Source organism: Coturnix japonica, unplaced genomic scaffold, assembly GCF_054131305.1.
Source record: "Coturnix japonica strain WE unplaced genomic scaffold, WE-NBRP24 Scf044, whole genome shotgun sequence".
In the NCBI taxonomy this organism is placed as follows: domain Eukaryota; kingdom Metazoa; phylum Chordata; class Aves; order Galliformes; family Phasianidae; genus Coturnix; species Coturnix japonica.
In genome coordinates, this window is record NW_028188947.1 from 2,372,256 (window position 1) to 2,397,512 (window position 25,257).

Genomic DNA, 25,257 nt, shown 5'->3' on the forward strand with positions numbered 1-25,257 from the left:
TCCTGAGACATGGTGGGGAGCATCCCAGAGGAAGCCCAAGTTCTTTGCTTCTCTCCACAGGGACTTCAAGCACTCTTGGCAAGAGCTGCTTTGGTTCTTTCTTCAACTGCTTCCATCACCAGAATCTCCTTTGGAAAAGGAACACTAAAGAAAGAATCAGCAAATGAGAAAGAATGAGCAATAACCACTTTCCCAGCTTTCTTCTGACATGCAATTAAGACTCACGACTTGGGCAAGGTCTTAAAATCAGCTGGTTACAAGAACTGTCCCAAAATATATCCAGCTTCTGTACAGCTGCCGTTATTTCTGTCAGTGAGTGTAATCACAGAATCATAGAATGGCCCGGGTTGGAAGGGACCTCAAGGATCATGAAGATCAATCGCCTCCCTGTCCCTGCTGGCCATCCCCTCTTCTGATGGAGCCCAGGGGACCATTTGCTCTCTGAGCTGCAAGAGCACGCTGATGGCTCACGTTCTGTTTTTCATCCACCAGGACCCCCAGGTCCTTCTCTGCGGGGCTTCTCTTAAGGACTGCTCCTCCCAGTCTGTAGAAATGCCTGGGATTCCTCCAGCCCAAGTGCAAAACCTTGCACTTTGCTGTGTTCAACCTCATTAGATTCACGTAGGCCAACCTCTCGGTTGAGCTCCCTCTGAATGGCATCCCTTCCTTCCACTGCATCAGCCCCACCACTCTAGCAAACAGCAGAGGGTGCACTCCATTGCATCATTGGTGTCACTGATAACCATGTAAAAAAGCACTGGTCCCAAGACAGATTCCTGGATGACACCACTTGTTATCGGCCTCCACCTGGACACAGAACCATGAATCACCACCCTCTGTCTGTGGCCTTTCAACCAATCCCATATCCACCAGGTGGTCCACCTGTCAAATCCACATCCCTCCAGTTTAGAGATAAGGATGTGGTGGAGGGCCATGTCAAAGATCTTGCTCAAGTCCAGGTCAATGACATCTGTTACCTTCCTTTTGTCCACAAATGCCGTCACTCCATCATAGAAGGCCACCAGATTGGTTAGGCATGGCCTTCCCCTGCTAAAGCCACGCTGGCTGTCTTGGATCAAATGCTCATTCCTTATGTGATGAAGCATGTCTTTGAGGCGGATCTGTTCTTCACCATCTTCATCACAGTTCTACATATGAATCAAATAATTGGTGTTGGTGTCACCAAGAAAACCTTTGTCTTCTACTCCTGCTGCAGCTTTCACCAGAAGCAAAGGGAGAGGCCACCTCCTAGATCCAAATTTTAAGAAACCAACGCCCAGTAGGTGCCATCTGAAATAAAATAGCAGAGAAATTAAGATGACTCTTCTGCATCCAGCTTTGATCACTTCTTCACTCAGGCACACCACCATGTGTGATCAAGGAGATGCTGCCTCTAGGCTGCATTCAGCTTACAGACTGTGTGGGAAATCACAGCTTGAACCTCTCATTAATCAGCTGAGGCAAGTGTTGGGTCAGCTGCGGGAGCACAGGTGAGAGTAATCTAGCTGTGCTCCAGTAAGGGGTGGACCTTGACTCCACCTCCTCTGAGACCTCATGTAAGGGCTGACCACCACTGACGTAGCATCTCTTGGAGGTTGCTCCCCAGTTGAGACTGCCTCAGCTTTCTGATCAAGGTATCAATATGGGTGAGTTTCCCTTTGCTAATAACCTTTGACTATTTACCACTATCTTGGTTATCATCTTTTTACTGGCCACCCTTACAGAGACCATAAGGGTTTGGGCTTCCAAACTCCTAGCAAGCATTTGGATCAGCCAGCTTCCTGCTGGGGAGCCCCCTGCATCACTGCTGCCTATTCTGGTACTGTACCCGCAGATGCTTCAGAGCTCATTAGCATGGACTTCCTTCCTCCCCTCAGCAGCTGCTCCTGCACTCACCTTCATTCCTACTCAGATACCGGCCGCTTCCAGCACCAGCTGACCTGCAATTCACAGAAAGGAAAGGTGGGAGTCATGCAAACGCACAAGCCCAAGGCTGCGTCACCACCACGTATGGCAGCCTCGGGAAGTCAGCTGCAACTACAGCCTTTGTCAGAATGGAAACAGGCACCGTCAATTAAGTGTGACCTCTGAACTCACTGCCACCATCAGAAACAGGCACTGAAATCGCTCACTTCACTGCAGCTGGTTATCTCCAAATTCTTTTGCTTTTGGGAAATGATGGACATGGAATTGAAGGACACCAGAAAATTGATACCTACTTCATTGTAGGTGGTTAAGCTTGGAAGCAAGACTTGAGCAAGAAAAGCTTCTCAGCTCCTTGTAAGGCACTAAGTGATGGGATGATTTCCCATCCCTGCAGAAATCCTGACCTCTGCCACAGGTGGGTGAGTGACACAAAAGTTGAGCTGCCCATTCAGAAGCACGTGGGGCAGGCCATGGAGCGGTTACATACCAACACATGAACAGGTACTTTCCCATCACAAGGGAAATCCCTTCTCCCTGCCATGCCATGCCCACACCACTCCTCAGGGCTGCACTGACAGCACAGACACAATTGAAACATCTTTTGTCATCATTGTGGTTTTTCACAGACCCAGACAATGAGATACTGGGTTGCTGTGTGGGCTCCGAGGCGGCACTGCCATTTCCAAGCCATTGCTTCCTAGGGGCACAGAAAGTAAAACACTTTAACAAAATCTCACCCAGAGATTGCTATTTTACCATTCTTCCATGCAAAACAGGAGGACAATACAGCGGATTTGTGCAGCTGCATCAACACCCCGGGTGCTAAAGGAATGCAAAGACAGAAATATCAAACCTACAAGGAGGGAAGCTATGTTTAGTAATATCTTTTCTCATTTACAACAGGCAGTTGGCACTCTGAAGGAAAATCCCAGGCCTCAAGTTCTGACAGTGCGGCAATCTGGTACGGACTCAGATGTGAGTGATCCAAATGCTTTATTCCAGGTTCTAATACCACTTCTGTGAATTCACACATTTTCTCTCTTAACTTTCCCACAGCCTTCACATGTCCACAGAACATCCCACAAACTCTCCTTCACGGCACATGTAGGCACTCATCCCACCAGAGCCATCAGTCATTCCTAGCCATGTGCTTCTCCTCCAGTCACGGACAGTATCACACGGCCATAATGCATCTTAAATGACTTAGTTTTTCTGTTCTTTCTGGAGGTGTCCTTGGTTCCTAGCCTTACCTTCTCATGCCGTTCATCTTGCTCTGCAGCTCCTGCTCTGAATAGTCTTCTTATGTTCCCACGTGACAACTAGAAAATGAAGACACAGCCCCTGCCACCAAGGTCAGCTCTGCAGCACACGTTACCTGAGGAGCACTTGGCTACTCATGCAAACTGCACAGTGCAAGGAAGATTGTTACATGTTGCACTTCTTCTTCTCCTGGCTCAGAAATTAGTTTTCCTACCTAGTAAATGTGAAAATAATAATAATTAAAAAAAGAAAACAAAAGTCTGACACAAATCAGACGTGATTGTTACTATGAAATTCTGGAGGACAAGGTATTTGCCCTCTCTATGAAGAAGCTGACTGCAAAGGACTAAGAACAGCCATGATCACATTGAGAACTTGTGGGTAAAATTCGGGACTGAACCAATAATGGGCTTCTGGAGGTGAGGGTCTGCTCCAGGCCGCCTGGTCAAGGGAGCCTGTTGATGGGCCCTGCTTACTGCAGCTACCAGAAGCACTGCGCTCACTGACTCTCAACTTGATGGGGGATTCCAGTCAGGCTGGGAAATCAGCATGGCTGGCTGCAAGCTGTCTGAGAGACTGCTGGACTGCACTGGGAATAACTTTGTGGGCCAAGCATTAAGCACACCAAGCAGAAGGGAAGCATTACTGGACATGCTGCACAGCAGGGGTTAAGACTGGAGGTGGTCAGGGCTGTAGTGACCATGCCCTCCTAGAGTTCCTCATCTCAAGGAATGCGGGCCTGGCAAAAAGCAAAGTCAGGACCCGGAGCATCAGGAGAGTCAGCTGCAGGCTGTTCAAAGAATTCTTGGACGAGGGACACTGGAGAACTGCTTTTAGGGGCAAAGGGTTGAAACATTCCTTTGTCTGCACCCCTGTGCCACCCAACTCCTCAGCACAGCCCTGTGCAAGCACACATTTGTGCCACCGCGCCCACGCACTATCCATGTGCTCACACACACTCACACAACCACATCCCTTAGTGCAGCCCTGTGCGCACACACACTCACACATGTGTAACCCCTTCCTTTCACTCCCACAGTGCACACACACACCGGTACCACAATGTCCTTGTGCAGCTCCAACACTCTGCACACCCCTGTGCACGTACATATATGTGCATGCTCGTCCTTGCACACATACCCACAGACCTACACACACCTGAGCAACCCCACTGGTTTGTGCACTCATGGACACAAATGTGTGTACAACACCATCCATGCACAAATACACACACAAACACACACACACACACACAGAATCATGGATCCCCACTGCTTAGCACAATCCTGTGCACACTCACGTGTGTCATGCACTGATTTTCCAGCCAGTCCTCGAAGGGTCACTTACTTAGGACGGGAGTGCAGAGGAGCAGCCAGAAGCTGTCTGCATTCCCTGCTGTCTGCTGGGCAGCTTTGCTGGAGATGCATGGGTTGTTTTGCTTTTCCTTGGGAGGTGGGAAGGAGCTTTGAATTTGAGGCACATACCGCGCCAGAGCATCTCGATGGCATGAGGGGGATCAGGGCTTCTCTATTGGTTACCTCGGTGGCTTGCAGCAACTGGAACTTTCCCCCTTTTGGAAGGGTTCACCTTGGTGGTTGTTTTGTGTTTTAATTCTTTCACTCGTGCCTGATGTAGATGAATCCACAGGGGTACCAGATGATAGAGACCATCACGATTGCCTATTGAGAAAGCTAAACAACGTGAGTTCCTCCCGACTCATATAATCAAAAATCTCAACCATAAAAAAGAGACGTCTTCGTATTCAAGCAAATGACAACAGTAAGACCATGCATGTTCTTTTGTTGTATTTCCTGTGTAATCATGGGGAGGATATGAAGAAGTGGATCCACTGATGAAGAAGTGCAGAATCCACTTCTGCACTTCAGGCACAAGTTCCTTAGAATTGGAAGAGAACCTTAAAGGCCATCTTGCCCAGCTCCCCTGCAATAAACAGGGACATTCACAGCTAGATCAGGTTGCTCACAGCCTGGTCATTAGTCATCCCGGAGGCAAAACACACACTGAACGATTTCTCCCTGCAGTCATAAATCCTTGGAGACAACAGCATTGACACTGCATGGCACTGAAGCAGTAAAAGAAATTGCTCTTCTAACTCTCCTTGTGTTAAGTAAAATGATGATAAAAAGCAATGGAATGCTTTGGCAGGACACCAAAACCATCCTCCTTCGTTGATATCTGCTGCAATGGAACCTTCCACTGGAAGAAGCCCCTGATGACTTGTCACCCCATAGTGGTGAGCTTGAGAAGCAGGATTGCTGCTCAATAGAATGAACTGGAGCTCCTTAGCATCTCTTACATCCAGGAGGGGTGTGATCAGACCCACCTATCACCTTCAGGCGCGCGCTTTCTGATACCCTGTCTGACTTCACTGTCACTGTGCCAGCATCCTCAGGCGTAACCTGCTTCATTGTCAGTGTGCAGCAATTGCCAACGTTCTTGATGTCATTGTAATTGTTGGTGTAAAGGAGGTTGCCATTCAGGAACCATTCCACGTCCTCGTCATCATGGGACAGCTCGCAGGAGAAGACAGCAGAGCTCTCTTCTTCAATTTCCACATCCTGCAGGTGCTTCGTTACTTCTACATTGCGAGCTGTGGGGAAACAAGGTGAACTGTTACCACTGTTACTATAAATCATACTGGGATGTGGTAGAATGGTTGGACTAGATGATCTTTGTGTAATCTTCTCAGTGAAGATTATACATTTATAAAGTTAGCAGGATAGAACGGCAGAAATCAACCTCAAGAAGAGAAATCTGAGGTGAAATAGGACATGGAAGAGGCCACCCTCCCTGCTCATACCTTCAGCTGTCAGCGTGGCCTCAGTCTCTGCAATTCCTGCCTTGCACTTGTACACACCAGCATCATCGGGCTTCAGCTTCAGAATCTGGAGCTCTGCTGAATGCTTATCCCTCTTGATCTTGTACTTCTCAGAGGGTTCAATGGGTGTGTGGCCCTTGAACCATTTCAACACCTTTGGAGAAGGCCTGAAGTCACAGGACAGGATGACAGAATGACGTTCCAAACCTGTCTTGTCCTCCAGCTTCCTGGTGATTTGTATATGGTAATCTGCAAAGCAGGGGTGGAAGAGAAGAAAGGATGAGGACAATTGGAAGAAGAGGAAAGTCTCTTGCGTCTATTCCATTCCATTTCATTTCATATTCACATCGGTTCTTTGAACCACTCTAAAGATAAAACAAATGATTGCCTATAGGGAATGCCTTTGACTACATTTCCATAAAGTAACACTGTATACTATATACCAAATGCAAGGTCCAGCTCTTCCTTATTAAACTGCTCCCAGTTGAGGCAATTATTCAAATAAGAGTGAGTTGAAAATATAACAAGTACTTTAGGATGTGAATGGAGACTCTTACGCTGGGGACAACAGCAGATAAAAAGCCTGCAAGTTTCTTTCATATGAAATCAATGACAAACTGCATCAAATTTAGGTGCTACCAAACTCAAACTTGTCTACTTCAGAAATACAATTAATTTCACCTGATTTGACTTCTTTGGTATAGCCAAGGACAAAACCTCAGCTCTGTAGATCTGAATAGTAAGCACATTACAAATATTCAAACAGATCTTTTACTGAGATGCAGCTGTCTCATTTAGTGTCCAACGACTTTGAACTGGAAATGGAGGAGACCCTCCAGAAACACACACAATATTTCAAAGACCCCAGTGAAGGAAGGCTGTATGTTAATTAATTCTTCATCTTCATGATGTAAACCAAGCCAGGATATGTTACCTCTGACAAGCAGATTGGCTGTGGATTTGGATTTGCCAACTGAGAACTGACTGGTGCCTGTCATATCAGTGGTGGTTTTCGGTATGGTCAGCCGGTGGATGGTGCCTTCTTGCTGCATAATCAAGTTTCTGCCAGCCTGTAAGACTTCCCCACGTAGATACCACTCGGGAGGTTTCACAGAAGGAATGGATATCTCGCATTCAAATTTGGCTTCTTCAGGCTCAGTCACATCCTCATCACACAGCTCCTTTACTAGATTAATGGATTGCTCTTTAAGAAGGATGGAACAAGAGAAAGCAGAGATTTAGAAGGAATGTAAAATACCCTTACATTATCACCCTACTTACTCACGTCAGCATTACTGCACATGAACACTACACCTATCAGCTCAAAATGCCTTAAAACATCATTAAAAAATAATAGAAAGAAAGGAATGTTGTTAAGAAGTCAGACAATAAGACTGACAACCTGAAGAGAGCCCAGATCTTCTGATTCCCAGTCCAACATCTAAATCAAACCGTGACCTTCCCATCCCGATATCAAACTCCTCGCATTACAAAATGGAAAAGAGGTTCAATGAAACACGAACACTGATAAATACTTTGGTTAAATACATCAACTTAGCTCTGAACAACAAGTTTTCTCCTAGTAAAGGTCTCTGTAGCTCAAATGTAATGACTCTACTTAGGAGAAATTCATTTTCCAGGATTTTCTTGCCCTTATAATTGTAACAGTGGCAAAGCTGGGGACTGAACTCTTGAGTACTGTGCTAACTCAAATGTCTCCCTTTTCTTTACCACACTTAACATCATATATATACCCTAACATTGTATATATTAAAAAAAAAAACAACCCTGAGCTCTTTTCAAACAAACAGAGAAAATGAAGAAAAAGTCAAGCTATGTTTTTTATCCCAAAATGTTCAAACACAAATCTGAAGTCGAAAGGTAGAAAATAAACCTCCTAAGAAAATAATCTGTTTACTTAGCAAAAGTAAATCCGAAAAGACAAGCTGGATATTTTGTGGGCAGAAAGGTAGGTAGGTAGGAGTTTTTATTTCTGTGAAAGGTCCTGGTGGTGTTTAACTTCCTTGACATTCAAGCAAAGGGTGTTAGCTGGTTTATAAGATAAGATAATTTAAGCAAAATCATCATCTGAATCATAATTACCTTTAACTGTAAGATGGGCATGAGATTCTGCCTTTTCTGCAACAGATTTTATTTCTGCGGCATCCTTGACTTGGACACGTGTGTAAGTCAGCGAGCAGGTCTTTCCTGAAGCAGAGAACCACAGAGTCACTAAGGCTGGAAAAGACCACTAAGGTCATCTAGTCCAACCGCCAGCTCATCCCTACCAAACTGTGCTCTTGAGAGCAAACCCACAACTACACTTGGCTTCCTTGAGCAAAGAGCTCTGAGGCACATGGCCAGGCTGAGCATCATCCATCTGGTTTCACAGCATCACTGCCTGTTCTCTCATGTCAATGAAACCACCCATTCCCCCACATCCCACCAAAGCTGCTTAGTGTTCCCAAAGCGAATGCTCACCAGTTGTTTCCAGCTCAAAGGTCATCTTCTGGCCAGCAGCCTCGCAGATGTATTCTCCAGCATCTTTCTTCTCCAGCTGCTTCACAACCAGACGCTGTGTTTTGCCCACAGATTCCATTCTGAACTTTCTGGAGGAGGCAAGCAGTCTTCCATCCTTGTACCATTTTACTTCGGTTGGATCCTGTGCTACTTCACAGCTGAGGGAGGCACTTGCTGCCAGGGCAGCACTCACCTCTTTCTGCACCTGCTCCTGGTTTATAAACACAGGTTTTGGCTCTGAGGGAAGAAAAGAAAAAGTATTGACTGAGGGACTGAAATGAGACCAACTTGCAGGTTTGTATGTACAGGTTGGAACAGGTTTAGGTTACCACTTGTGCCCAAACTAATAGCCTTCACTAGAGAATATCAGCTCTTCTGTTGAAACAAAGTGTCAAATCTAGGCAAGAAAGAACCTAGGAACTGAAGGAACCAAGAGGGTCCTTGAACACCAGTCCCATGGTTGCAAGTCACTACGCAAACATATTGAACCCAAAAGAACATCTGTCCTGCAGGCAACCAAAACCTGAGTTCCTTTTACTTAAGACCCACTGTGAAACATCAAAACACATAAACATGTGATAGTCAAACCACTGGCTGCCTTTTCATGACCCAGAACAGTACTCCTGGCTTCCTGAACAGACTCCTCATGGCCTCTACCATTGCCACAACTGTGACTGTCAAAGGCACAAAGGAAATATGCTCACCAACGCAGTCCTTTGTTCTTTGTGTGTGATTTGCAGATATCTATCTTACTTTGAGCTCTGGGAATAGTCAGCTCTACCAGGTCTCTTACTGTGAGTAGCAGACTCACCTATCCAGATGCAGCCTCCAACATAAAGGCATAGTAAAAAGGCAGTGTACTACTAGGAGAAGTTCCTGCTTCTCCTGCCATGAAAGGCTGCATGTACAACATGCACTCCAGCCTCACTGCACATACTTATCTTAGTCAAATGTTTCGGTGAACAAGAATTACAGTTTGGGATCTCAGGCACAGGAGAGATTTGAATAATATCTTGAATATTGCTTCCATTGTACATATATCAGTAATTATTATTCTACAGACAGACTGAAACAGGTCTTTGTGCCATACTAAAACCAAATACTTCCTACAAACCGAGGCAATCAAGTCTAGGGAAAAAATCTCAGCACAGACTACTGCAACTGGATCACTGTATAATAGAAACTAGATTTTACTTTACTGTTCTCTGCTGTATTTCAGACAACACCTGTCTTACCTGTGACATGAATCTTGAAGGTGAGTTTCTGGCCAGCAGCCTCGCAGCTGTACTCCCCTGCATCTTTCTTCTCCACCTGGCTCACCACCAGCCGACGCTGTTTGCCCTCTGACTCAGCCTTGAACTTCTTGCTCCAGGTGATCAGTTTCCCCTCCTTGTACCACTTCACCTCCGTCATCTCCTGGGCCACCTCGCAGCTCAGCGTGGCATTTTCTATTGGTGCAGCCTTCACCTCTGAAGAGTGAGCAAAGCCTCAAAATGGTGGTAAGGTAACATTTTGCTATAGAAAGGGAAAGGGGAACTTCACAGAAACCAAGACAAAGGGTAACTGTACATTTAAAAGTGCAGGGAAAGGGGGAATTGCAGACACTTAGTCAAAATAAAGCCAGAGAAGAGGGCAATAAAGATAAGAAGAAACTGTCCGGAGACCTCTGACAAGAAGGATTAGATCCCCCCCCGGGCAAGATGATGCCGACATGGGAGAACAATAACAGCAGATAACTCCAAGAAGAAAACAGAAGAAGAATTTCACCCCAAAACATCGGCAAGGGTCGCGGGGAATGGGGTCAGGGGGAATGAGGGAATGGGGTTGCGGGGAACGGGGCCATAGGGAATGTAATGAATATGTAATCAAACTGAGGAGGAGACTATTGATTATGTATTAGCTTGACCTATAACTGTAACACACTTTTCTCCTTACGGTGTGCAAGTTTGGAGGAGCTATCCCCCTTGCACCCAGCGCTGCGCAACGCTGGAATAAACATACCTGCTTTATAACCCATCTCTGGATTATAGAGTTTGATTCCGCAAGTCAATTTGGCGACCCAGATGGGACCCTCTCTGTTCGGCTGCAGGACCAGCTGAGAAGGGGGACGCCTTTGGCGCGCCCCGAGATTTCTCGGAAGGACTCCCCTCCCTCATCTGATCACTGCAGGAGCAGACAAGAACCATCTATCGGCGGACCAGGTATGTGAAATGGGGGTCCCGTAAGTCGTGAGGAGACGTCCTATGCAGGGCACAGTGGAGTCGGCGTGCTCCCCCCCAGGGATGTGAGCTCACGGGTTAGGTTAGGTTGCCGGCTGGGTTAGGACTCCCTAGGGAGTGCCTACAAAGGGGCCAGTAAGTCGTACGCATGGTAAAAGAGCTATTGCTCACATTCAGGTGATTGCTAATTGGGCAGAGCTTGTCTGCTCTCTGGTACAGGGTGATTTGGGTAATCCTGGGATAATTGGTATTGTACAGCGCTGATTATATAGGTGACCTAAGTCAACAACTAGCACCGGTGTTCTTAACATCTTTGGTTAAGCTTAACAAATGATATATTGTAATTCTGTTTGAATTGTCGTGTGAGTGTGGTGTGAGTGAGATGCAGCACAGCTGCGGGGCGAGTGAGGAGTCCCGACCCGCGGTTCCGTCCTCCCGCGAGGGAAACGGCCGGGGACGGACGAAGCGAAAGTTGTCTCCAATACTTGTTTATCTATGTTTTAATACGTGTTTATTTTGTATTATTAATTACCAATTGTTGTAAAGTATGTGGTCATAAGTTATAACAATGCTGTTGTGTCAGAAGTGGTTTTACTTATAAAAGAATACGGTGGTTTATATTAAGTTACGATGGGAAAATCACAGAGCAAAGAGGTCCCTGCGCGCTCACCCCTGGGGTGTATACTGGCACATTGGCGAGATATCGCTGGGGAACCAGGAGGAACCCTGAGCCGAAAAGAAAAAATCCTGATTAAATATTGTAATCAGTGGTGGTTGATGTATAAGCTAGAGGACAGGGACAATGAACATATAGAGGGATGTCTGTGTGGAATGAGTATCAAGCCATTTATGTGATACTGTGTTCTGCCTGCGAAGAGGTGTAAGGGAGGTGGGTCAGTCAGTGCTGGCTCTGTGGCGAGAGGTGTATAACTGAACGATATGGATTGCTAAGGGAAAGTTATAAGGTAGTAAGAGTGTTTATGGAAACTGAAGAACTGTGTTGTTTGATTTGTGGGTTTTGAAGGGAATGGGACAAACTGTTTGGCTGGTATAAGAAAGTGTAGTTGTTAATGGCATACGGAAGTATTGTTGAGGGTACGTGGAAGTGTAAATGAGGGTACAAATAGTGGAATAGTGTACAGAGGAAAAAGGGTTAAAGAGAAAGTGAGTTTATCTGTGCTGGCATGAGAACAACCCCCCCGCACCGTTCCCCTGCAATCAGAACTCTCAGAGTGGGAGAGGGAGCCAGGGTCAGAGACTGCTGCTGTAAACAGCAAAGGGGAAGGTGGAGAGGACAGGGCACTGGAAGTGAGAATAGCCTTCATGTGCAGAGATCTGGGAAATCTGAAATCTGGGCAGCACTGGATGGTTCTGGAGAGGAGGTGAAATGTAATGATTAGAGTTTGGAAAATGAGAAAGTTTGGGAAGGACAAAGGTTGAGGAAGGCAAAGATAAAAACAGGGATGTCAGGTCTGAAGAGAGGTGTACAATAAGAAGAAAACAAAACAAACACCTGATTGAGAATCAGAGATGTTCAGGAAATTGAGAATAATAACAGCTGTTACTGTTGCGGTGCGGTGCTAGAGTAGGGCCATAGGACCCAGAGATCCCCCACGAGGAAAGGGGAGGGAGGCTTGAAGAGCCCAGGGAGGGTTCTGCTCCGCTGGAATGAAAGCAGTGTACAAACTGCAGTGGGACACTGGTAGAGAAATCCGACCAAGCTGAGTGAGAAGGAATTGTCTCTGATTGCAGAACTGAGCAATGAGAACTTGGGAAGTTTACCCTAGCAGATACACCGATGAAACTGCAGCTAAAGAAGCAGGATAAAGTAGTTCATTTTCTGATGGATATGGGAGCTTCTTACTACCCATAGATGGTTTTGAAACATTAGTAGGTGCTACTGCCCAACAAGAAAAGGCTTACTTTTGGAATTAATTAAATATAAGCTAAGAAAACAAGTAGGAATACAGGAATTCTTGTACCTGTCAGGTTACCCTGACAAGAAATTTAATAAAACTGGAGCTAAGGGTCAAACAATATTGGCTGATTAAGAATTGTAAGTCTGACTATTAACACAAACTGGGAAAAACAATGTTATACCCCCAGGAGCCACAGCAATCTCAAATAAGACACACTTAGGGGTGTGGGCATCAGGGCCAAAAATTAAGTTAAAAGCAAGAGCTCACCCACTCAGGGTAAAGTGATGCCCTTTGAGGATATGTGACTGTAGAAGGATAAAAGAAATAATAGATAATTTTTTTGAGTTTGAATTACTAATTGAATGGGAATCCAAGTACAAAACTCCAGTTTTGCCAATTTGCTAAATTTTCGGATAGCAAGTGCTTTTGTTTGGTAGAAGACATAAGGACAAGTAATGGAATTGTTGAATGGATACACTCAGTGATGGAAAATCCATGCACTTTATCAACCAAGTTAAGGAATGAATAGGTGGAGTTTACCTTCTGGATTTGAGGGATGTCTCTTTTGCCTGGTTTGGCTAAAGGAAGCCTAAGGTTATTTGCCTTTGAATAGGAAAACCCTAATAGAGGGAGAAGAGACTCAGTTAACCTGGACAGTGTTACCCAGGGTTGTGAGAACAGCTTAATGATTTTTGAGAACTGGTCAACTCATGAGCCTGAGACCTGGGATCCTCCATCCTAGGGTAGAACTTTACTGGAGCGTGTGGATGCCACAGCAACAAAAGGACTGTGTACAATAGACTGAGAGTTTGCTGAGTTTCTTGGTTTACAGAAAGCACAAATAACTCAGAAATTACAGCTGGACTTTGAACCTTAAGGACTGCCTAGAAAGAAGCCATCTGCTAAGCCCCTGAGCTGCAAACTGCCAAGGAACTCCATACATTCCCAGGAATGACAGGAGGGTGCTGACCATGGATACACAGCTACGGACTGATGGTAAACCTCAAACAGCTTGAAGTGAGTAAGGGATGGTGCCTGAGGGCAGTGGCTGCACTGGTGTTCAATATTCAAGAAGCCTATAAATCTACACTGGGCCAAAGGACACCAGGTTTAATATCTCATACAGTATTTACTGTATTGGAGGCAAAAGTTCATTGTTCTCACCCCAAAGATTCCTGAAATACCAGGCCATCCTGGTAGAGCAAGATGATGTAGAAATAATTGTGACTAATATTGTCAATATTGTCAACCCAGTATCTTTCCTTAGCGGAACTCCCGGAGAACCAGTATTACATGACTGCTTTGAATCAACTGAAGCTGCACATTCCAGCTGGTCAGTCGAACCTGAAGGACGAACCCTTAGAAGATGCAGAAGACACCTGGGTTACCAGCAGCTGCAGTTTTATGAGACAAGGAGACTGTAAGGCAGGACATGCAGTAATTGCTACTGACCAGGTAATTGAAGCACAACCATCAGCTGTGGGGACTTCCCCTCAGAAGGCTGAAATAACTGCCTTGACAAGAGCTTTAATCATATGGACAGATGCTAAATATGTGCCACACGCTCATAGTACCATCTGAAAAGAGCAAGGATTGCTCACACACAAGGAAAACAGCCTGATTTAAATCTACCAATGGTTATTATATGTTGTAAAAGACATCAGAAATGTAACACTGTACAGGAAACAGAAAATAAGATGATAGATCAGGTGGCAGAACAGGCAGTTGAAGAGGGCTTCAATTCCAGACGGTAAACTTAAAATCTCTGAAGCCAAGTCAAAACCTGTAAAATATTCTAAAGAGAACAGGAGTCCAATTAATGATTTAGAAAGGAATAGAGCAAGTTGACAGATGGGTGCATGCCCAAATGGACACATTGTTATGCCCTTTAGTATTTTATGGAAATTGGTTATAAAGGAAGATAAGAGAATATATTGAGCAAACCAACACTACAAAGTACAGTCCCAGTACCAGGAACAGGGCACAAGTGGGCCTCACGGGAGAGGGCCTTCCAGGGCAACAATGGCAAATTGATTTCACAGAACTCCCAAGAAAAGGGGGGTATTGCTGTATGAAAATTTCTGTAACCTTAGAAACAATTGAGGATGCTGCTGCAGATGCCTGATGGACAATCCAAAAGGAGGTATCCTGTTTATCCAAAGATGCATTGCAACAAGGAGTAGGCAGGGATAACACCGATTGGGGAATAGTTTTCTCTGGACCATGGGATAAACTTACTAGTTGCCAAATTTAGGATGACTGAAACAGTTTTTCTTAGCCTGCGTCACCTTGCTACTCTTGGTGTGTTTTACTTGTGTTGTTATAAGATGCCTTTTGTGTCTGCACCAAGGTACTGGAAGGGAATACGAGGTTTGGAAGAGACATGAGCTGAGACAAAAGGTAGAGAGCGGAGCCTATTTTGAGACCCATTAAGAATCTAGCAGGTAAAAGCCTGCTAGATTAAAGAAAAGGGGGGAATTGAAGAGTGAGCAAAGCCTCAAAATGGTGGTAAGGTAACATTTTGCTATAGAAAGGGAAAGGGGAACTTCACAGAAACCAAGACAAAGGGTAACTGTACATTTAAAAGTGCAGGGAAAGGGGGAATTGCAGACACTTAGTCAAAATAAAGCCAGAGAAGAGGGCAATAAAGATAAGAAGAAACTGTCCGGAGACCTCTGACAAGAAGGATTAGATCCCCCCCCGGGCAAGATGATGCCGACATGGGAGAACAATAACAGCAGATAACTCCAAGAAGAAAACAGAAGAAGAATTTCACCCCAAAACATCGGCAAGGGTCGCGGGGAATGGGGTCAGGGGGAATGAGGGAATGGGGTTGCGGGGAACGGGGCCATAGGGAATGTAATGAATATGTAATCAAACTGAGGAGGAGACTATTGATTATGTATTAGCTTGACCTATAACTGTAACACACTTTTCTCCTTACGGTGTGCAAGTTTGGAGGAGCTATCCCCCTTGCACCCAGCGCTGCGCAACGCTGGAATAAACATACCTGCTTTATAACCCATCTCTGGATTATAGAGTTTGATTCCGCAAGTCACCTCCTTCTGCACCTTCTCCTTGTTGATGAAAGCATCTTCTGCTTCTGCAGATTGGGAGAGCATTTAGGATGCACAGCTACATTCACACTGTCCTGTGTGTTCAAAACCAAACGCAAAATGCTGCTTGTAACAACTTCATGTATGTTTGTAATTTTGGAATGGTCTCATTCATACCAAACATGATCCAGATTAAATACGTTCTGCCTATTAATTACCAATGACCCAACACTTCATCGTCCATTACTATGCTATATATATTCTTCATATCTTTAAATATCCTTCACATTCCTATCATTAAATATTCTTCATATGTTCAATAGTTTGAAAAAAATTAATGTTTCTTAGCAAATATTTTCCTTATTTAAACCCATAGCTGTTTCTAAAACAGCTCCTTGCAATCTCCCCCCATAAGTAGATTGGAATCTACTAATGCAGCAGAGAAGGATGCATTACATGCATCTCTTGAGATCAATTTTAACTTCATTTCTCTGCAGTTCCTGGAGCTTTGCTTAAATTGTCCCTAAAAAACTATTTTTAGAGGGGTCAATATGATTTCATTCATCAAAAATTGGAAGCCAAAGCAAACACCAAATATAAGCATGTTGTGCTCAGTGATATACAGGTGTCAGGAATTACACTCTAGAAAAGCAGTGCTGATTTACATATTTCTTATTCAAAAATGAAATGCCATTTACTCAGAACAATGTACTCATGCAGTACTGATATGACTCCTGATTAGGTGTTCATTTCTGTCCTTGTCAACAGGAGTACTTCTTTCAATGAATACCTTCAAACCAATCTCTCTTCTTTACCAAATCCTCAATATTGTAAATAAGCTTTAGATACTGAAACTCAGAGGCCACAGCTAATTCCCAGTCGTAAAGAATATGACATCATGAAACAGGTTAACCGTAATTAACTTCAGCCACCTGAGAGTTAGGGTTGATCTTGGTTCCCATAGGGAAACATTCAAGCTTCAGTTTCCCAATGAGACTGAGGGATTTGAAGCTGTGCTGTACTGAGTAATGACCTTCAGTGGAAGGCAGTGGGTGACTCACCTCACCCTACAGCAGATGGTGGCAGCTCACTCCTCAGACTATACTGACTACAACTGACCATAATCCAGTTGCCCACAGTCAGGCATCTTGGGCAATTCCACATGCTCTGTGCATCCAAGATGTCTTCATGAGGCTGGGAAATCTATACGGCACTCTCAAGAGAGACTTCCCTTTCTAACACAGCAGCTGGACGCCAGCAGGGATCTGCAGAGAACTTCAGGTATAACTGGAAACCAAGTGGGACTCATGGGCCATTCTGTGATGAGAAACATCTCTCTCACCTGTGACATGAATCTTGAAGGTGAGTTTCTGGCCAGCAGCCTCGCAGCTGTACTCCCCTGCATCTTTCTTCTCCACCTGGCTCACCACCAGCCGACGCTGTTTGCCCTCTGACTCCACCTTGAACTTCTTGCTCCAGGTGATCAGTTTCCCCTCCTTGTACCACTTCACCTCTGTCTTCTCCTGGGCCACCTCACAGCTCAGCGTGGCATTTTGAGTCAGTACAGCCTTCACCTCTTTTTGTACCTTGTCCTTGTTTGTAAACACGTCTTCTTTCTCTGCAGGGACATCACAACAGTCACACCGTTTTGCTGTAGTCTGCTGCAGAGCTTACTCCAGTTCCCCGTTTTCACTAAACTTGCCCTTCACAGGGAGCATCATGATGCCTCATTAAGACAGGAAAATACTTTCCCTTCTATTTTGCCTTGGGAAATGATACGCGTATCATTTCATATCATATCATATCATATCATATCATATCATATCATATCATATCATATCATATCATATCATATCATATCATATCACATCATATCACAAAGCTAAACATTTCGCAGTCTGATAGCAGATTTGGACATGAGATTTAGAACACCTGCATGCACTGCTGAACCTCCTCCCTTATCTTTTTTTCTTCTCATGTCTCTCTACATTTCCAGTAAATCAGAAGGGAACGGCCCTCTAGAACAGGCTGCCCAAGGAGACTCTGGATGCTCCATTCCTGCAGGCATTCAAGGCCAGGCTGGATGTGGTTCTGGGCAGCCTGGGCTGCTGCTTGGCAGCCCTGCACATAGGAAGAAGGGGGTTGGAACTGGATGAGCGCTGTGGGCCTTTGCAACCCAGGCCATTTATGAGTCTGATTATTGGCATTTTCCACCTCATTGTGTCATTCAAATTCTGTAACCAGATCTCTTCAAACACCTCCCCTTTTCTCACTCCTTGCATGCCTGGTGTGCTCTTGCACTGTAACCCTGCAGACACCAGCTGACTACAAGAGCTGCACAAGTTACCCTCCTTGCCTATTGTTTGTTGCAGTAATTCATTCCTGGATGGAAAAGCACATGTAGAATAGTGTTGCTATGACACTAGATGACAAAGAAAGCCCTATAGCCAAAATGTTTTGCACCAGAGAGGCTGTCAGTTGATCCTCCCAATGCAAGACACACCAAATGAAGCGTTCCTTTATCTCTGGGATTCCAAGCATTTTCTCACCTCTGACTTTCACTTGGAATGTTGCTTTGTCATCTTTTGTTTCACAGCTGTAGCTCCCTTGGTCTTTCAGGGTCACATTTTTGACCATGAGCTTGCGGTGCATCCCCTGGGAGATGATGGTTGTCCTCTGGTCCTGCTTCACCTCTGTTTGATCTTTCTTCCATACGACAGCTCCGCTTGCAGCTGACACCTCACACACCAGCTCCAGGTCTTCAGAAGGACTGACTGATATTTCTGGAGTCGTTTTGGGCTTGTTGACAAAATTAATGGCTTCATCTGAAGAAAAAAAGAGAAAGTGGTTTACATCCTGACTCAGGCTTATTCAGCACAGCATTAAGATACAGTTAGAACTGATTGTAATGTCTCTGCTCATTACATTTGGGTGATCGAGTATCACCTCTGGAGGTACTCACATACAAACGTGTGCTTGATTCTCCTGTGTAAGGAAAGAGGAAGTTCTATGCAGACAGTTCTTATTTCTTTTAATCAATTCTGTATTCTGCACACGTTCTTCTGAAGCTAAAATGAAGGCAGCTAAGTAACGTGTTTGCAATACATGAACAAACCAATTCAACACCTTGTCTCTAAGCTAACAAGCAGCATTTGATGAGCACATCAGTATTTCAAGCCCTTCATTCCATCCAGACAGAACCTGCCTGAGGAGCAAGCTGATGGCTGTCAGCTACAGGCAGACCTAGCTTAGTACTGCATTTCTTACAGCAACAACTGTTGCTTTCAGTCACTGAATATAACAAGGCCAATTGCTATGCCAGGCACATTTATGACATCAGCGCACAAATAATGCATTAAAAATTGTAATAGACAGGAGCCATCTATTCTTTTAAAACTAGGTGACCAAAGAAGAACAGTCCCTCTAGAGTCAAGCTGTTAAGAACTAATAGCATCAAGCAATATCACATAGATAGATTACTTCCCTGCCCTAAGACCATCTTGTGACCATTTGGTGCTCCTAATTAAGCCCTCTTGATGGCTTTTTTGTCTGAGCCATGCGACATTTTGTGATAGGAGTTACTGCTAGTGTTCCCTTAACCCTACACCAAAGTAGGAGGTATCCATTCTCAGGGAATCATGCAGGCTTCCTCTGTATTTGATGCTCAGAGACAGCCCCAGAACTTTTTAACTCTTAGCTTAGCTCTCATCCAATAATGTTCATCAAACAGTGCAACTTGTCCTTTGGGGATGCCTTTGTTCTGCATCAACCAGTTCCAACGGAGTCTCCTTGGCTTGTTTTAGATCAGTTTTTCAACAGATAAAGCCAGGGTCTTTGAATTACAAAGTGAAATTGCAGAATGCATGATTCTCAACCAAACAGAACAGGAGGTGGGATACAGGGTGAATACCTGAGCAAACACCACCTGCAAGCAATCCTTCAATATCTTAGGATTCTCTAGCCATCCCAAATCCAGTGTTGTGCTTGATCTATCATCTCTGCTGAGTTTTTAGCTAGCTGATGGTGAGCATCATGGTGGTGATGGGTGAGCAGTCGGTCTAGAGGGTCTTAATCAACCTTAAGGATCCTGTGATCAGAGGAACGTGAATGTGCTGTTAGAGGTCACAAGCGCTGCACTGCAGCATGAGCATACACAGCGAAAGGCTTTCAGTAGAGCTTCAGTTCATAAATGAGGACTGGGTTATGGAAAAGAGGCTCAAGATAGAAACCAGAAAACAGATCTTAACGCCAGGTTCTGTGAATGCAGCCAGCTGAATTTCACAGATATTGAATTTCAATGACAATTTCTTGTGTTATTTTACCCTCCAGCTCCACCCTGAACAGGAACATGTCAGTGACAAGCATTACTCCTCCACGCTTGACCTGACAGTGCTTGACTTGTACTATGAGCTAATGCCAGGAAGAGCAGGAAAAGAGTTTCATCCACGTGCCTTCTCCTTCCTTAGTAAAACCAGTGTGAAACTGCAGCCACGTCAGGCTGAAGGAGACGTCTCAGATGTCCTGCCTGGATGCAGGAGGTCACGTGTCAGAGGATGTCTGGCACGTCAAGTCTCATGGCAGTGCAGTGCATGACAAACTGCAACAACACTTTCCTGTGGGCTCCTTTGGGCACGAGGCCCAGCGGGTGACACACCTCTGGCTGCAGCTCTTCAGAGCCTCCCAGCAGCCACGTGATGCCCATGGGAGAGACACAGCTGACCCGCACAGCAGATGATTTACCAGCTAGCTCTGGTTTACAGCAAGAGAAGATACAAGTGGCGATGCTGAATGGTGAAATACTGCGAGTGTGTGGCATGGGTATAAGATTGGTGAGCCTGAGGATGTTCAAAGTCAGGCTGGACAGGGCTCAGAGCACCTGATGGAGCTGCGGTGCCCCTGTTCATTGCGGGGGAGTTCAACTAGCTGACCCTTAAGGGTCTCTTCCCTATCTATGAGATACACGAAAGCTGATTCTGCAGTAACCATGCTACCAACAGCAGTTATTTGTCTTACAGCTTGCCAACACAGGTTTTAAAATAACAGCATTGATTACTCATTTGATAGTCACATTACAGTGCAAAGCACATGGAAAAGTCCATCAGCTAATTAAATTAATTCTGGGGGCAGACCTGCCAGTATGAAATATTATGCTAACATGACTGAGAGAAGAAAAGCAAAATGAAGACTAGCTGACAAGCCTTGGCAGGAAGTTCTGCTCTCCATCAATTTAGTCCCATTATTCAATTCTGTTTGGAGCTGTCTCCATGTCTCTCTGGAGTTTGTTCTTTGAGAAGAAGCAATTAAGTAAGCTCTCCAATGCCAAAGTGCATACACTACTCTAGGGCTTTGTTGTTTCTCCATGGACCAACAAGGGTGACAAGCCAGCAGAATATGATGAAGAACCTCATGCATACTCAGTGTAAAAAAGAAAAAGGCAATTGTTGCTGGGAAGAAGGTGCATTTGCATTTGTGTCATCTGCAGAGGGTACTGCAGAAATGGAAAGTCTTCCACTGGAGCAAACAAAGGGCTCTCATTTATTGCAATCAAGGCCCAGCGTGTGGATCTCAGAGATCAGACCTACACCCTGCAGCAAAACAGAGACCTGCGTGGGAAAGTTAAGTTTCTCTCTACATCTGTGTAAGAAAAAGCCCACCATGGAATGACAGCTAAGGAAACATCCCTGTGACTCTTCACAGGTCTCTTCTACATTTGGGATCACTGCTACAAAAAGAGCTGTTGATATCATCTCTCGTGGCCACCCTGAGAGAAGAGCAGGAAGGCTGGGATGCTCTTTTTCCTATCTTTCCCTAGATTTCCTCTATATTCATTTTAAGGACGAATCACAGGACAGAACACAGAAATCAAATGGCTCTACAAAGCAGACTGGCCAGTTCAAGTCAAAACAGCCACTGAAAACACCCCACATGCTGTCTGACAACAGCTGGACTGTCGGGGAGTCAGGTGAATGCAGTCTGCTGGCCCTGGGCAGGAAGAGGACAGCCCAGACTGTCACATACTTTTCAGTGAAAGCTGATGGAGCATTTTATCCCCCTCACAGATTCACTGACAACTTCCAGCATCATCCATGGAGACGTTGTGAATTTTCAGGGTGTGTTTCTTCCCTACAATGTGCAGTTCATATTTTTCACTGGCCTTGAGCTCCTTCCCATCCTTCATCCACTCCACGGTAGCACCTGTGTCTGAAAGCTCAGCCTGCAGTTTGGCTTCCTCACGCAGCCGAGCGCAGATCTTTTCTACATCTTTGCTCTTATTGGTAAATCTCACTGCAGCACCTGTCAGGAGCAAAGGCCTCATTATTTCAATTTATATCAGGCTAACGTGGTCAGTGTTTGCTGCAACATCTCTGAAAAAGTATCACCTTCTGTTCCTGCACTCATCATTGTGTCAGTGCTGAGCAATTCAAGATATTTCATTTGGTCTTCTTTCCGGATTTACTAAGTAAAGATCAACCAAACATCTCCTTCTACTGATTAAGAATGCTCTAAACATGCTTCTGCAGAGGTTTCCACCCAATGACAAACAAGTCCTCCCATAATGAATGTTTATTTGTTCTACTTTGTCATGCAAAGCTGATTGATAAAGATATTATTGGAATGATTGCTCCCCTACTTCTAAACTATTCCAGTGCAATCAGAAAAGCTGTCTGAACCTGGAGCTGAAAGTACTGCCCTATGGTGATGCAGTGGTAAACCTGGTGACTGAATGCACTGGCCAATAGCTGTGAACTGCAGACATTCATCAGCTGGCATGAAGCAATCTGGTTCAGATACCAAGCAGCTGGGTAGACTGGCTTACCCTACAGTCAGTGCTATCATGTTTAGGTCATTACCAGGACTCACGTCAGTCCATGGGATGCAATTTCAGGTATTTGGTACAGTCAGTGAATGCCTGCAGCCCCAGTTCTAATCATCAGATCACAGCAACTATGCCTTGACTGTAAGAGGAAAGGAGAAGGATCAAAGCAAATACCTCTCACTCTCATCTTGCTGCTGACATCAACATTTTTGGCAACAAATTTCACTTCTGCTCCATCATCGTTCTTGGTGACGTTCTTTATGATTAGGCTGTGAGTAGTTTGGGTTCTCTTGATGATGCAGGTCTCTCTTTCCTGTAAGACTTTACCACTGAGGTACCAAGTGCCGCAACACGTTGTTGTAAGGTCAATAGTAAACATGGCATCCCCTCCAGGTACAGCTTCACCAGTTGTTAGGGGGGATTTCACAGCCAGGACTGGGTCTGAGGAAGAACATGTATGTCTTAATGCTCTTTAGATGAAAGTCTGGTATCTCAATTAGAAATGGAAGATTAAATCATAGGTACATTTCTACTTCTCCCTCTGCATGAGTGCTGGAAGAAGCAGTTCTGTGCTTAAGGTCTGTTACAGAAAGTTCTGCCTCTTGCACATGTGAGATATCAAAAGATAAGGATATTCATGTCTCTGTCACAGAAACAGAACTTGTATCACTTTAGTGGTAGCTGGAGGTTGATAGGAGATAGGAGAACTAGGAATAAAGGAAAGCCTTTGGTGTGTTAATGCACTACTATCCTTAATGTCAAAGGAAACAACTTTAGGGAACTAACACAGCTGCTCATGGGGTTTTTGTGCTTACCAAGGTGCACGCTCCCTGGGAATTCCAGAGACGGGCTCTGTCCATGCGCATTGACTGCAGACACTCGGAACTGATCATCAGCCTCTGCAGACAGATTTACAACTAAGTAAAGATCAATTCAAGATATTTCATTTGGTCTTCTTTCCGGATTTACTAAGTAAAGATCAACCAAACATCTCCTTCTACTGATTAAGAATGCTCTAAACATGCTTCTGCAGAGGTTTCCACCCAATGACAAACAAGTCCTCCCATAATGAATGTTTATTTGTTCTACTTTGTCATGCAAAGCTGATTGATAAAGATATTATTGGAATGATTGCTCCCCTACTTCTAAACTATTCCAGTGCAATCAGAAAAGCTGTCTGAACCTGGAGCTGAAAGTACTGCCCTATGGTGATGCAGTGGTAAACCTGGTGACTGAATGCACTGGCCAATAGCTGTGAACTGCAGACATTCATCAGCTGGCATGAAGCAATCTGGTTCAGATACCAAGCAGCTGGGTAGACTGGCTTACCCTACAGTCAGTGCTATCATGTTTAGGTCATTACCAGGACTCACGTCAGTCCATGGGATGCAATTTCAGGTATTTGGTACAGTCAGTGAATGCCTGCAGCCCCAGTTACGCTGGAGGGCAGCGGCTGCACAAAAAGCCCGCGGGGGTCGGAGAGCAGCACTTTGGCTGGGGGGGGGGGGTCCACGGGGTCCGGGGGTAATGCTGCCCCACCCCCTCCCCCACCCCCCACTGCCGACACCCCCCCGCGTTGCCCCCCCGCCCCAACGGCAGCTCCTGCGGCAGCTCCTCGTCGCTCTCCTCCTCCTCTTCCTCGTCTGGGGGGTCAATATGTGGGGGGGGGGGGGTCCCATCGGGCAGCGGCAGCTCCGCTGGCTCCGATTGGCTGAGCCGCAGTGCGCGGGAGCGGCTGTTGTGTGCCGGTCGGTGGAGGGGCGGCTCTTCATGGAGCTGCCCCGCAGCCAACAACAGCCTGAATGAGATCCTGGAGTCCCAGACGCTGGAGGATGAACCGGGAAAGAGCAGAGGCTCCCCACAGAAGGGCAAATCACGTCTGATAACGTGAGTGTGGAGCACAGCCAGCCCCTTCCTCACATGTGTGGGGCTTCCACGTTCCTCTGTGCCCATTGCAATGTGCCACCCCAATCCTGCTGCCCAGCCAGGAGTGGATGGGATGAGCAGGTTGGGATGCACAGAGCAGTGCTCAGACATTGCTGGGACATTTGTGCACTGCTGTTGAGCTTCCCTTTGTGCAGCAGGGGAGAGGATGGAGGTTTACAGGTGGATGGTTGTTCTTTCTATGGCATTGCACAGGTGGTAGAACCTTGTCCATTCCCAAACTTATTCCAGGGCATGCGGGAATTTGTGCAGTTGTAGTTCCTGAATTGTGCTATTTAAAACCCTCCTATAAATGGGGATGTTTTGTAATGCCTGCTGGGGCTGCAGGCAGCATTGCCTTCCTCCTTAGGGGGCAGGTTTAATCACAAACCTCCCTATTTCCTATCACAAACGTCCTACAAACCATGTCTGGGCATTGCTGTCTCGGCCTGGATCTCAGCTCCTGAGACTGTCAGATGTGAAGCAGCAGCAGCTGGGACAGGGCTGGCTCTGTGTGCCCTCTCTGGGTCTGTGGGCACAGAGTGGGGCAGAGGGATGACTGTGAGAGGGAGGAATTGCCCAGCCACAAGAAAGAGGAAATCAGCTGAAAAGGGGAGATTTTAGAAGCACTGAGGCTGTGGCTGCTTTGACAGTAAGAAGAAACCAAGCTGTCACTGTGCAGATGGGAACTCCAGTAGGAGAGCTGTGGTGGCTTTACAGATGGCAGAAAGCAGCTGGAGTGTAGAGCCAAGGGTAGGGGGGGGATCTTCCTCTTAGC

The 25,257-nt window shown here is 45.6% G+C and overlaps 1 long non-coding RNA gene across 1 annotated transcript; it reads right to left on the reverse strand.

Annotated features, from left to right (window-relative positions):
• Positions 1 to 819: 819 nt before the first annotated feature.
• Positions 820 to 3,263, reverse strand: LOC146752598 (uncharacterized). Its single transcript, XR_014940580.1, has 3 exons — positions 3,177 to 3,263; positions 1,897 to 1,940; positions 820 to 1,290 (listed from the first exon to the last, which is right to left on the reverse strand). It is a non-coding gene; the product is annotated as an uncharacterized LOC146752598 (long non-coding RNA).
• Positions 3,264 to 25,257: the final 21,994 nt, after the last annotated feature.